The following is a 12,264-nucleotide window of genomic DNA, read 5'->3' on the forward strand; positions in this document are numbered from 1 at the left end:
ATCTCATATTCCCATAAAAAGTCCCATTTTGAGAATTTGAAAACGGGACAACCATATTATAAACGGTAATGAATTTAATCTTGATGCATAGCTCTCAACCTTCCATCTCAAAAATGAGGAACACTCGCCTTCATAATGTGGAACAAATGGGCAAAATGTGGAACACATACTAATGGCTTACTAACAACTTTAACTAGGAAGGTCATAGCATGGTTAAAATATGCTGGTTTTACTTATAAAGAAGATCATTTAATTAATTAATATGATTTATTTCTATTTATCATGGATTTCACTTAAAAAAATTCCTAACACTTAATGTGTGACAGACTCATTCAATGTGGAACTTTGAGGAACATGAACTTTTTAAGACCCCAAATGAGGTACGTTCCTCGTAATGAGGTATATTTGAGAGGTATGTCTTGACGCATTTCACGACTCCGCTGTAGGTTTATCACATGTAACACAGTTTGTTCTTTTGTCAATACAGTCCGTCACACGTTTTGAAGAATAACGATTGCGAGATTTATACATCATCCATCTACTGTTTGCTGGCCCAAACTGTCTTTTAGAAGAAAATAAATAAATGCCTTTTTATTGAACAGGTCAATATCCTATAATCTAATATCCATTTCCTTTTTATAACTCCTATTGCGGAACGTTTCTTCTTCGGAACGGAGATTCGCCACTCCTAGCCATCTGGTAGGTTAGTTACTGCAATCGGACCTCCAGGTTAGTGCAAACTGCAAAGTTCCGCATGTGTGCATATGTTACACTAAAACAGAAGTTTGATGTGTAACTTACATGGGAATGCTAAGTACTGGCACGTTGTAAGAGCATTATAGGATATATTGTCTCGCTGACTTGTTAACTCGTGGCTATTGCAGGTATGCTGAAGAAATTAATTTCATTTTACCTTATTTAATTAGGTTGAGATATCTAGACAGCAAGTCCAGACGATACTGTTCTGTGTTCATGACATCGTTCTTTTCAAAACTTGCGATTAGTTATCACGACAGTGCCTTGCTGCTTTATTTATTTTTGTTGATTATAAAGTTGAATCTGCTAAAATATGAGGGCGTATTTTACCCCAGCAGTACTGTATTTAGGTTCTATTTTTAAATACTGTAGCTAGATCAAGGAAGGAGGTGGTGATCACAATTATGATAGCCTCAGTTCCATTTTGGTAAATTTTCTAGGCTGTGTAGCTGTTTAACCCCTTGGAAGCCCTTGTGGTATTATACAAGTCTTACTGTGACTATTCTTCTATGAATTCATTTGTGTTTATTTTGCATTTCATACACTGGTTTTCCTTGTACTTTTTTTCTTTTCCACTGCTCATTCTCTTTAGTGATTTGCTGTTGGCAAGCTTGCAAAAAAAAAAATTACCCCAGGGATCACAGCAGTGGCTCTGCTGGACCGAGGCACAGGTGGTGGCAAAAGCCAACACATTCTGGCTAGGTTTATAGATGTCCTCGGGCAGATAGGCTAGTACTTACCTATGAACTAGGCAATCGGCCCAAGGACCTAAGTATGCCTAGCCAACAAGGTACCCTGGCTTTTGCCACCCAAGAAAGTTATTTTCCTGTGCCCATGTCAAGCAGAGCCACAGAAGTGATCCCTGGGGTGAATTTCCTATTTCCCATCCATGCATCAATATTTTTCTTGAAGAGTGTTAATGAGGAACTCTGCTTGACATAGAAGGGTAGCTTGTTCCAGAGTATTTGAAGTCTCTGGGACAGGAATCTATCCCCCGAGCTTGTTCTGTTTATTGTGGTGACAAGGTTTAGGTCCCTAGAGCGTGTAGCTCGGAGGGATTGGGATTTCTTTAGGTGTAGCATGTCCAACAGCTCTGGGTTTGGCAAAGCTTTGTATGTTGGGTAGATATCACCTTGGAGTAGGTGATATGCTACGGAGTACAGCTGGAGTTTTTTGAGACTGTCAGCATAGGGCATCTGTTTGAGTCTGGTAATCCTCTTTGTGAGGTACTTCCGTGTCCTTTCCAGCTGTTGCACATGTCTTGTGAGGTACACTCCAAAAGGGGTATTGTATTCTGTAATGGGTCTAATGAGAGCCGAGTATAGGAGAACAATGACCTCTTTTTTTTTCCTGGATGAGAACCCTATTGTGATGAGGTGTGCCACGTAGAAGGATTTCCTGACTACTGTGGCGATGTAATTATCAAAGGAGAGACTACTGTCCTGAGTCCCAAGGTCTGTTATCACACATTCGGCATTAAGTAGACTGTCGCTTATGTGGTAGTTCATGGGTACTGAGTTTTTACCAAAGGAGATGACAATGCACTTTTTGACATTGAGCTTGAGGTCATGGCTCTGACACCAGGCATCTGTCTCAGTGAGGCCCTTCTGTAGGATATCCACGTCATTTGGGGACTTTGCTATGGCTCCTAATTTTCAGTCATTTTTGAACTTTGTTAGCCAGAGACCTTCTGTGTTTGCCTGTACTTCAGAGAAGTAGATACCAAACAGGAGAGGACCCAGGACTGAACCCTGTGGTATTACACTTGCACTTGTCACTGATTTGAAGTCAGATTTAGAGTCTGCAACTTTTACAGTGTGGGTTCTGTTAATGAGCCAGTTGGCAACCCATCTTGTGATGTTAGGGATTTATACCTAGTTTAGTGAGTTTATCTATAATTCCAGAATGGGGGATGGTGTCGAAGGCCATGGCGAGGTCAAGATAGGCTGTGTGAACCACCTTACTCTCGTCTACAGCTTTGGTGCCTCAAAGAAGTCGATCAGGTTCAGGAGGCATGATCTGCCTTTAACAAACCCAAGCTGGGTGGGGTCCAGAATTTGGAGGTTACCAATGTCTTTGTTTATGAGTTCTCCGGGGTCCATTGTGGCTCCCCCTTTGTGGAGTGGGATAACTGTAGCTGTGCTTCATTCAATGAGCACAAAGCCTGACGTGAGGGTATGATTAAGCATGGTGCTTAGGTGGGGAGCCAGTTCGTTCTGAAGTTCATGTTGGGAAGTTGTCCGGTCCCATGGATGCTGTGTTCTTGGCTTTAGAGAGTGCAGTTTTTACCTGGGTAGTTGTGATTACAGGGACTCTGCATTCTTCTGGTATAGATCTGGGCCCTTTAGGGTGTGAGAGGGGGAAAAGTTAGCACTGAACCTGTCTGCCAGGATGTTGGCAATATCAGTTGGTTCTGTAATTTTCTTGCCATTGTGCTGTAACTCAGAACAGTTCTGGGTGTTGCCATTGAGATTCTTGACATAGCTATAGAATGCTTTGTGGTTGTCCTTAGAATCAGTGGCGATTTTGTTTTGTAGCTAGCTTTGCAGGAATTTTATGAGGGATCTCAGCTTCTTACTGAGGCTGACCAGGGAGCTCCTCCACTCATGGGATTTTACTCTCTTTTGCAACAATTTCTTCCTTTTGTTGTAGAGTTTGTTTATGACAGGGGGCCACCAGATTGGCTTCCTTTTTTTGGAGGATAGCATCTTGGCTCTATTTGGGATAGCATGATCCATGCACTCGTGTAAGTGCTTATAAAGTGCATTTGTGTAGGATTCAACAGTTGTAACTGTATTGTCCATCTGCATGGTTGTCATGAAGTTCACCACTTTTGTATTAAGAAGCATGAAGTTGGCTTTGGAGAAATTTTTTCCCGTGGTTTCCTTAATGGGGGGTGAGGGCGGGATGTGGTTATCTAGGGTGATTAGCTTATGGTTGGATCTGACCAACGAGGAGTTGACTTCAGGTGTGGAACACCGATCACTCATGTTGGTAATGACTAGGTCTAGGATATTGTTGCCCCTGGTGGGGGTGTGGATAAGTTGATCCAGGGCATTGGAATTTATGAATTCCAGAAAGCGTTGAGTGAAGGAGTTAAGTAGTTTTTCCAGTTAATGGTGGGGTTGTTGAAATCACCCATTATTAGGGTGTTTGGTTGAACCCTAATATTTTTCAGTATATCAAGAAAAGAGGAGTGGGAATCCTGGGGCATGGTGGGGGATCTGTAGAAAGCTACAATTTGGATTGCAGTTTTGCCCAGAGTTAGTTGCACTTGGATAATCTCGGATACATTATGTTGGGCAATAGCCTGGAGGTGTGGATATCCTTAATGGATATGGACACACCTCCGCCTTTGGTGTTCCAGTCCAGGTTAGATGGCCGAAAGGTGTGGTATGAGTTATAGCCTGGTAATGCAGGGGTGCTTCCTAGAGCCTTGAACCAGGTCTCGGTATATCTATGTTCTCCATTTTAAGGAGTGCCTCGAGTGAGTGCATTTTGAGGTTTAGATTTCTAACATTGAGTAGCATTACTCTCAGTTTTTGCTTACCTGTACCTGTTACTGTGGTGAGTTTGTCATTTGAACCTCGCTTAAAAAAGCACTATAGGGGCAGCAATAGCCTTAGCCAGTATCTGGAATCCCAGGGGAGACAGGTGCAGGCCATCTCTGGCAAAGCATCGTGGTCTATCGACCATGTTGTCCCAGGCAGAATTGTTGAAGTCAATATTTTGTCCTTGTACTGCAGTATCATTCTGGGCGATGGCAGGATGCTACTCAGGGCTAGGGTCATACCTTCCTGGGCTACAAGATCGAAGAGCTCTTCCATGTCTCTTTTCATGTAGTCCAGGGAGATACGTCTCAGGTCGTTCACACCAACATGGTCAATGACAGGGTCATATTTGTACTTGTGGAGTGACCTGAGTGCGTGGGTTATGTGGTAGATCCTGGCACCGACAGGCAGCTGACAGTAACCTTCTCCTTGTTTAGCCTGGTGAGTGGGACATCATTGTGCCTGACTATAGAGTCATCTATGACTAATGTGTTGGGTACGTTGTTTTGCCTTATGGGCTGTGATTGAGTGGCACACTGAGTCTGTGGGCTGTGTGCTATTTGGGTTGTGTTGGGGGGTGGATGTTGCTTGCATTTCTGCTTTGGAGGTCTCTGTTGCTTGGGTAGATTATTATTGAGAGCCTCCGCGAATGTTTTTTTGTTTCTATGTGTGGATTGTGGTGTTGTTGGTTTAGTGGGGCTATATGATGAGTGTGGTGTGGTGCAAGTGTTTACCTTCTCCTCTTGACTGTCAAGTTCAGTCTTGTTTGGAGAGAGGTTTGCCTCCAGTTTGGCTAGATAAGTGCATCTCTCACAGGTTATAGTGTTGTGTGGTAGGAGCAAAGGGTTGTCTATGTACATGAGGCAATTGCTACATTGCCCCAAGATGCCCAGATTCATCAGGTAGACAGGAGAGAACACCGGGAGCTGTCCCTTGGACATGCCTAAATAAAAACTATTTTCCTCTAGACAAGTGAGGAAAGTTAAGTACAAGAGCTGTTTTCCTCTAAGCAAGTGAGGAAGGCAAGTACAAAAACTGTTTTCCTCTAGGTAATAAGGAAGGTTGGCTGCTGTAGTAATTTGTAGCTTATTTAGTGCTTACAAGTTCTGAGCAAGTGCTGAGGACGAAGAAGCAAATGCAAGTGCTAAAACTAAGAAACTGGCTAGTTCTGTGTGATGTAACATAGTTATTTTTCGTTGCCATGCACTTCAGCTGCCCCTAATTTTGACTCTGATTTTAGCTATACCCCTATTGATCCCTTCTAAGATTGGTGACTTTTGGTGAAAAGGTGGTGCATTGCACTTAATAAATAATTACAATTATAGACTTCTTTTACTTAGAAAATGTCATATTGGCTCAATTATTTACATTTCTAAGTCTGTCAGTGCCTCAAGTTAACAGCACTAATATTTTAGAAGTTCCTTGCTTGTCTTTCTAGATTTGAACCTGATTAGTTGGGAACTGTGCTCATTACTATTTTAATTTAGTTTTTGCTTCTATGGTGATTTTGTTTTTACTGAGTTGTCTGTTGGATTCTTAACATCTCATTTTGAAATTCAGCAGCTTTCCATGTTGTTATTTAAGACTGATGTTTCAGTTTTTAGTGAGTGCATGCTGTCAAACACAAAGTTCTTATTTTTGAAAGTTTAATATCTTTTTTGATAAGCAGTACCCATTTTTATTCACAAGTTTTATTTAACACCAGGCTAAATGTTTTAGTGGATGTTTTATTTGCTATTTTTGTCCAACAGAAGAATTTGAGGTTCTTAGCCTGTTATTAGACCTATTTGTTTTAATGGTGTATTTTTTGTGTTCAGTAAATACTTTGTGCTTCCTTATCTTTGTGTAGTTTATATTAGGCACACCAGGATGTGTAGTAGCAAACCTGGCTCTGGTGTGATGTGGGCCAACACTTTAATTATAATTTCATACTTATTTTTTCAAGAAATTGTTTTTGATAAGTTCTTAACAAGAGGAGATATTAAAAAGCTAGACAGTTTAATGTCCATTCGGGGCTTCACCACCCCTCACACACCACAGGACTACAAGGCAGTGGAATTTAAAATTTGTTTATAGCAGGGGGTACAGGGATTGACAACCCCATGCTGGCTCTGTGTAGTCTTTCTTTCACTGTGATTAAGTTACTAATGCCTGATAACAGAGTTTTTTTTTTAGTTAAACCTTCTTAAGCTTTTTAGTGCTTACAGAATGAAAATAACATTTAAAAAACATCCCAACCACCACTCTTAACTTGACAGACCCATTGTAATGTTAGTCAAGTCAGCGGCACTCATACCTACTCAAACTACAATAGTGTTTCTTAAAGTAAACAGTCACCAGTTTTTAAAGGCAATTCACGGTAGTATTTTTCAGTAAGTGCAGTATTCTGGTAAATCACTCGTCTCTACCTGCTTCCAAAAGTTTATCTAGTTCCGTGTGGTTCTGACAGTGTTAAAATCCTCAAGTCCTGCTTTTGACAACTTAGTAAAAGCACCTTGTGTTTTGAAAACAAGGAGCAAGTCTGTTTTAACAAGACTGGGGCAAGAGTTCTGTCCTTTTGCAATTTTGTAGAACCACCATTTTTTCACTAATGTTGTTGCATCGGTGACACCAGTCCTTAGAGAGGGGAATATTGCTATCAGTAGAGCCACATCCAATGCAAGTGCACTTTGGTGAAAAATGTGAATTTTATGTTGACATCCTGCACTACCTAGTGGTGAAAAATGCGAATTTTATGTTGACGTCTTAGTATGAGTTGGCACTGAATTTAGCAGTATGATTGCTACCAGCGCATTATTAGGGCACTTAAATGGTAGTTTGCAGTCTGCTAGAAACTCTGTGGTTTGAATAGATTTAGTTGGGTTATAATAAATGTGGAGTGAACAACTTCATGAAGATGTCCCTTTTGCAGATTAAGAATAATTAAGTCAGTGCTTTACTCACCATAACTAAATGTATGGAAACGTCTAATAATGAAGTTACTGTTGAAATTGAGGGGGCTATAAAAGCTGTCATATTGGCGTATTGTGGGGGCCACTGTATCTAATAATTCCAGACTAAAGAGCATTAACGTGTTTAGTTCTGCTCTTGCTAAAATCCTTTAGTTAGCAGTCCACAACAGCAGGTTTATAGCTTTATTAAATAGCTGTCACAAATGTCCTGATTTTAGACCAGCAAATTTAGAACCTTTTTCTTTTGAGATACAGTTACTTAGATTTGATCATGCCTCATTAATTCGGGGGGATTTCAAGCATGTTGTATGGTGATCACATTTCGTAGTAATGTTTATGAATATCTATAGATTTTATTAACATGTCTTGTACTGGATAACATCCCACAAGGGAGGTCCAGCATTCTCTCTCTCTCTCTAATTATGGGGGGGGGGGGGGGGGGCGCAGTGGTGCAGCAGTTAATGTTGTTACCTCACAGCAAAGAGGTTCTCCATTTCGATTCTCAGCTGGGGTGCCTTCTGTGCGGACTCTGCATGTCTTCCCTGCTTTCACGTGGGTTTCCTCCGGGTATTCCAGTTTCTTCCCAAATTCCAAAGATATGCGTCTGGAGCGTTTCTCCCCAGGCCTTCACTGAAAATAGGCTTTGTCCTAGTCGAACTTTCCTGGTCAACAAATGTTGAATAAATAAAATATTGACATTTTTAGTTGCAAACATTGTACATCATTTATAATCTATCCAGTTATTGTCAGTCAGACATTGCGTAGCTCATTCAAATCCTCCCTTCTTTTACACCTCATTCCTCCTTCTCCAATACGTTATTCTGCATGTACTGTTCCCACAATTCCCATTTTTTTATGTAATTTGCGCCTACCCTTCTCTAAATATCCAATTTCCAGTTGTTTTATCTCTATTACTATATTCACTACTTCTACTACAGTTTGTTTAGACTTTGATTTCCATTTTGTAGTAATTTCTTTTTTGGCAGCCACCTTAAATAGACTCAGCAAGGCCTTACTATGTCTAGGCAATTCTGATTCTGTAGCATAGCTCAAAAAATTAGTTATACGGGGTGAGCAAATTGGTATTTCTGATAGAGTAGTCTGCAAGGAATTTTTAAAGTCTATTAACTCATTACATTCCCAAAAATAGGTTCCCAATTGCCTTTTTCTTCCCCATCACATCTCCAACATTTCCTGTCTACCAGAGTAAAAATTCTTTGGCGTCTACATGGGGTATAAAATACCTATGTAAACACTTCCAAGCAAAGATCCTAAGTCTTCTAGACTTTGTTGCATATGGGAGAAATACATATATCCCCTCACTGTTTTTGTGAATTGCTTATCCATTCTCTCATCCCAGTCTTTTCTAATCTTCTCTGATTCTTATAGTTATCATGCAATATTTTTATATGCTCTGTGAAGACTGGGTGAAGGCTACCAGCTTAGTCAAATAGAATTTGGTACATAATTCTGTAATTTGTAAATTTGAATGTTGAAATACAGGATTGTTTTCTTAAATGAAAGAATATACTGTGAAATGTTGAACTTAAAACAATGTAGCAACACTGCCCTCTGCTGTAAAGAAAGCTAAGACAAGCATTTCATGCATGTCCTTTGAAGTTAAAATTATTTCATGTGTGTCCCTTTGAAGTTAGAATTTGGAGTTGATGGTCTGGAGTGAAGCATCCTACCTATTGTTTAACTTAAGGAATAATTACTAGAGTTTACTTAAGGAATAATTACTAGAGTTTACATGTGGAATGTCTTTTATGGCTGTAGTTTCCTTCAGGTGTAAGATAACAGTTATGTAGTATCTGTTAGCCTGGGAACACCATGAAAGTGTGAAATTATGTAATGGGAATCAGGACTGAAAATAGCAATTTAAACAGAGAGAATCAGAAGGCATTAAGCATTTTTATCTTGAACATCCAACTCGCAGCATTGTCTTGCTCATATGTAAGTTATCTTACACTTGTGTTATCTTTTAGAAATAGCTAGGAACTAGAAAGATTAGACTAAGTGTTTTTCTGTGATGTCAGAACTGTACTACTGATTTATTTTAAGTATTTCTGTGTGATTTCTGAACTCTTGACTAGCACTATGTAGTATAAAGTATTGCGTTTTTAATTATTAAATATTTTTAAAATTTTTTTTTTTTTTAACTGTGGCTGTTTTGTGTAGAGATAAATTAAGCGCCAGGAGTACATTGCATGCTTATATTGATCCTGTACCAAGTCAGTCTAATAAGCCTTGACTGTTTAGTCACAACTACCAATTGGATAATAATAATGCACAGTAATTGGACACCCTTTTAAGGGCCTTTGAGTAGCTGATAAGTATTAGTGGGTGGTGGCAAGTGGAACTACCATATAGTCTGGGAGAAAGGGGCACAGCTGGAGAAACTGTGCCAGCCTTCTCCAGGAGTGTCTGTGTGTTTGTATAAACTCTTGTCAAAGTGCATGTGTGTGTGTGTGTGTGTGTGTGTGTGTGTGTGTGTGTGTGTGTGTGTGTGTGTGTGTGTGTGTCAGCTACTTGAGCAGGGGCATGAAGCCCTGGTTGGACAGAGAGGGTGCTAGAGGTTTTAGCTTGCCCACTAAACTGATATCTGGACCCTATAGCTGTGCCAGTGGGGAGTCTTATTGGGGACCTGGAGGGCAAGGGAGTGACCAACTTCAGACTGACTGTGATCTCTGTGTGCTCTTAAGGGAAATTGCACATTACTGTGTGTATTTGTTATCCCTTCCTCATATATGAGATGCCTTCTTTGGTGTTAGTGTGAGGCTCCTTGATTGCTGGACCAGGACACAGGCATCACATGCTCTACTAATTACCCATTTTTTTAACAGCAGCTTCTGTTCTAGATTCTACTAGAAACTCTACCAGTGTTGGTTTTTTGCTTTTTCTTTCTCTTTGCCTATACTCTGATATCAATCCTTGATAGAGAAGGCAGTCTCTGACCTGCAGTCCAAATAAATTATTGGCCTGTTCCCATTCTATTACCTTTCCCTTTCTAATTATGTGCTCCCAATACCTTGGTTCCTTTGCAGTGTTCTCAAATAATTTCTAGCCCCCTCTTGCTTAGTGTCTGTATCCCTAATTGCAGTCATCTCTATTGGCAGAATCTCCTTTCTCCATTCCCTTGTAGGCTTAGCTCTTAGAATACTTTCTGCTACTTTAACAAAAAAACATGCAGAATGTTATATTAATATTCACTGTAATGATTTGCATCAAAAATCTCAGTCTCTGCTTGTTTGTTGAGCTTCCCACCTGTTTCGTCGTCATCCCTTTCCACTTTGAATTATATCTTTCTTCTTGTGCTATGTATCTGTGCTTAAACTGTGTAGCTGTGAAATATCCCATAAAATCTGGTAATTCCAAACCATCTTGTTCTATTGGAAAAATCTGCTTGTCCCACTTGACTCTTGCCATCTTTCCCTCCCTGATAAAGTCTTTCAGTTCTTTATTAATTGCTATCCACAACTCCTCCTCTGGTTGATAAAAATGTCTCATCTGTTATAAAACTAAAGGGCTAGCACTACAGAAGGACAAGGCTCTCTATTCGACCTTACCAGCCATTCAGTAAAACAGTTTACTGTACCTATCCAGGCATGTCCAAAGGGCAGGTACTCTCCAGTCCAACTGGTGAATCTGGGCATTTTGAGGCAATGTAACAACTGCCTCATGTACACAGACAACCCTCTCCTCCTACCACCAAACACTAATACATGGTGGAGATGCAGTTATACAGCCAAACTGGAGGCTAAGCTCTCTCAACCCAAGACTGGATCAGACGGTCAAGAGGAGAAGGGAAATACTAGCATCACACCACCAGTCTCACATAGACCCATTAAACCAACACCGGTAAAAACACGTAAATACACAAAAACATACTCAGAGGCTGTAAATAAAAATCTGCAAAAGCAACAGAGCCCTCCAAAGCAGACATCCAAGCAGCCTCCACCCCCCCCAACACTAACCATACTTCACAAAACCAGTGTGCCATGCAGTCACAGCCCTCAAGGCAAAATAACATACCCAATATACTAGTAATAGGTGACTTTATAGGCAGACACACTGACATCCCACTCGCTAGGCTGAATAAGGAGAAGGTTACTGTTAGCTGCCTGTCGGGTGCCAGGATCCGCCACATAACACAAGCACTCAGGTGATTCCAGAACAAGTACAAATATGACTCTGTCATTGTCCATGTTGGTGTGAATGACCTGAGCCGAACCTCCCTGGACTACATGAAAAGAGACATGGAAGAGCTCTCTGATCACGTAGCCCAGGCCGGTATGACCCTGACCCTGAGTAGCATCCTGCCCTCACCAAGAATAATACCAAGGTATAAAGAAAAAAATATCAGTTTCAACAATTGGCTAAGTTTCTGGTGTCATTCAAAGGGGATCCAGTGTCTGTCTGCCTGGGATGGCATGCTCGACAAGCCACACTGCTTTGCCAGAGACAGCTTGCATCTGTCACCCTTAGGCTTTCAAATACTGGCCAAGGCTCTTGCCACCCCCCATATTGCCTTTTTTAGGCAAGGCTCAAAAGACAAACCCACCGCTGTAAATAGCACAGGTAACAAAAATCTGAGGGTAATGCTACTCAATGCCAGAAGTCTAAACCTCAAAATGCACGCACTCGAGGCACTCCTCAGTATATAGAAAATCGATATATGTGCAGTAACAGAAACCTGGTTTAAGGCTACAGAGAGCACCCCAGCACTACCAGGCTACAAGTCATACCATACATTTTGGCCACAGAACCCGGACCGAATTACAAAAGGCGGGGGAGTATCCATATTCATCAAGGATACCCACACCTCCAGGTTAGTGGCACAGCACGATGCTTTAGAGATTTTCCACGTGCAACTAACAACGGGCAAAACTGCAATTCAAATTGTAGCTTGCTACAGATCACCCACCATGCCCCAGGACCCCCATTCCACATTTCTGGAAACACTGGGTAACATAAAGGCCCTACCAAACACCCAAATATTAGGT

The 12,264-nt window shown here is 40.9% G+C and overlaps 1 protein-coding gene across 1 annotated transcript in view; it reads left to right on the forward strand.

The window, feature by feature from the left end:
- Nucleotides 1-683: 683 nt before the first annotated feature.
- DHX37 (DEAH-box helicase 37) overlaps nt 684-12,264 on the forward strand; it is a 1,097,190-nt gene continuing 1,085,609 nt past the window's right edge. The window contains exon 1 of the mRNA XM_044068525.1: nt 684-884. The gene's annotated coding sequence lies outside the window, so the exon portion shown is untranslated. The remainder of the gene's footprint in view (nt 885-12,264) is intronic.

The sequence above is a fragment of the Protopterus annectens genome, chromosome 4.part0 (assembly GCF_019279795.1).
Source record: "Protopterus annectens isolate FY-2018-M chromosome 4.part0, PAN1.0, whole genome shotgun sequence".
Classification (NCBI taxonomy): domain Eukaryota; kingdom Metazoa; phylum Chordata; order Ceratodontiformes; family Protopteridae; genus Protopterus; species Protopterus annectens.